The sequence below is a fragment of the Pinus tabuliformis genome, chromosome 3_2 (genome assembly GCF_031772625.1).
Source record: "Pinus tabuliformis cultivar Carrire ecotype Pingquan chromosome 3_2, CPIR1, whole genome shotgun sequence".
Taxonomy (NCBI): Eukaryota; Viridiplantae; Streptophyta; class Pinopsida; order Pinales; family Pinaceae; genus Pinus; species Pinus tabuliformis.
The window spans coordinates 569112343-569114926 of record NC_142302.1 but is presented as its reverse complement, the minus strand read 5'-3'; the positions used below and the strand labels follow the sequence as shown (position 1 = coordinate 569114926).

The window sequence follows — 2584 nt, the reverse complement described above, 5'->3', positions numbered from 1 at the left end:
TGGAAATATGTTAAATATGTTGTTCATTAAGCACGTGAAATTGGCTATCGCGTTTATGAGCCTGGAAGGCAACACTATAAATTCATAGTGCCCGTGTTAGGTTATAAACATTATTTTTGTTATGTCATCTTCCTTGATACATAGTTCATGATATCTAGACCAAAGGTATATTTTTGAGAAGATTGTTGTCCCTTTTACCTAATCAAAAAAGTCATCAATACATGGTAAAGGGTAATTATTTTTTATTGTCAACTTATTCAATTACTAACAGTCTATACAAATCCTAAGTATCATTTCATTCTTCTTGAAGAGAACCATCACACCCCAAAGTGATATGTTGGATCTGATAAATCCTTTACATAGTAATTCCTACAGCTGAATATTTATTTCGATAACCTTAGGTACAATCATGTGATATGGGGCCTTGGATACTGGTGATGCTTTAGGAACTAAGGTAATACTAAAATAAGGCTCTCTTTTAGTAGGTAACCTAGGAATTTCCTCTCAAAAAAATCCGGAAATTCCATCACCACTTCTAGATTATTATAGTTTCAGCTATCTTGTTTAAAGTTTTATTTTCTACCTATATTGCAAACAATAAATATCTGCTCCTCATTTCTTTTCTCGAATGAAAGGTTGATATATGGCATATTGATACTAATCTAGGTATTCCTTTAATAACTTGAGTTCCACCTTCATTAGTTACAAAACTAACATTCTTCTCTAAGTACTTAAACAAGGTCGTATGACTTTCCATTCAATCCATCCCTATCAACACATCATAAGAGTAGAATGGAAACACCTTTCAATTTACTACATTTTTCTTCCTATTCAACGTAACTGGGTAGGCCTTAATACAACTCGTAACTTGCTTCTTTGTTGCCATAGCCAATTGAAAAAGACAAGGATTTTAAAATTTTTCAATTACTAATCTACAATTTCTTTTGACCTTAGGAATAATGTAGCTTAAGCATGCATTGGGGCCAATTAACATCGAAACAAGTTGGTCAAGGAATGGTGTTCCACTTGTCACTCCTCTAGTCCTGTGTTGATGCATGGTATATTTAGGTAAACATCATTAATAGTTGAAGCCTCTTAGACGTTTTGCAGGTATTTTATAGCCTTCATGTTATACAAAAAATTAGTCAACAGGTGGGAGTCACTGCATCCGCAACATTTCAATGGTTTCTTCTTCATAACATTAAGGTCTTAATTGGTTCAGCGTTCTTTGACCCCACTTGGGTTTTCCATGAGATTTTTGAGTCTATCCATTATTTTTATTAACACTTTAGCTCGACCCTCCTTGAATAGCTTGCTTAAATAGTCCACTTTTCCCTACTTTATTACATGGTAGAGCCTTTTCTTTCTTCTTACCATACATGGCTTGCAATTTTCATTTCTTTGTTTGGCTTGTTGTTAATACATTATTTCATTGCGAATAACTTCATCCATATACTTCGAATTGTCATATTCTAAATTTCCCTTTAAGAAAGGGGAAGGAAACTTAGAAGCCATTGAATCTTTGTCTTTTCCTCCTTTATATAGGGTACATATCACAAAAAGTGTGTACATTTTATAATCAACTTGTTGATAGACATTTGTCCTAGTTTCAAGTCATGAAACTCCTTAGCCCTGTCATCACAATACTATTTTGTAAGGTATTGTTCCTTGAAAAAGTCTTGGAATTTCTCTCACATAACTTCATTGCCTTCAATATTATGTATAGGTTAGACTTATTACCACCAAAGGGATGCTTTCCCTTGTAATTGATAGGCTGCTCGCTTAGCTTTTAATTCAAATGTATAGTCATAAAATTGAAATTAATAGTGTATTTTGAACAACAATGCCCTTGTTGATTCCTCTACTTCCCCATCGCACATTTGGGGTCATATTTTCCAAAGTTATCCATGATGTTCCACTTTATATTTCTTATTTGGCGGGGAACCAACCCTCGAGGAAATATGTTGTTCTTCCTTTATTATTTCCTTCTACTTCTTGCTTCCCTCTTTAGAGAATTTACGCTTGGAATTTTCTTCTTTTTCTCACTTATTTCGTTGCTTCCACTACTTTTGGGTTGTTCCTTTGTGTTAAACTCTTAATCAACTATATTTCTCAACACCTTTTTAAGGAAAATAATCATGGTTGGCACAAAGGATTATCATCTCAACTTTATTTTCTTCTATCATGTTTAATAGCTCTTTGTTGAGTTCTTGACTTTTCTATATGAAATGTACGTAAATCTTATCTTCATTGAGATAGGTTTTAGGGTCTCTTCGGAGACATCCGATAAAATTGGAACGATACAGAGAAGATTTGCATGGCCCCTGCGCAAGGACGACACACACAAATCAAGAAATGGTCCAAATTCTAGCCCCAAGGGTTAGCACAATCGGTCAAGTCGGGGCCTCGCCAATGGGAGGTCACAGGGTCGAAACCCGAAAGCTCTTGGGGTTAGGTCTGTGGTGACCGAGGGGTGGACCCCCTTCGGGTGGGGTCCACCCAGCGTTCTCGAACCTGGACGTAGCGGACCCACTGACCAGGGTATCCGTGAACCAGTCTGAAAAAAAAAAAAAAAAAAAAAAAA

General features: G+C 35.7%; 1 non-coding gene across 1 annotated transcript; it reads left to right on the top strand.

The window, feature by feature from the left end:
* The first annotated feature begins 2267 nt into the window (after nucleotides 1-2267).
* Nucleotides 2268-2370, top strand: LOC149181787 (U6 spliceosomal RNA). Its single transcript, XR_016257879.1, has one exon. It is a non-coding gene; the product is annotated as a U6 spliceosomal RNA (small nuclear RNA).
* Nucleotides 2371-2584: the final 214 nt, after the last annotated feature.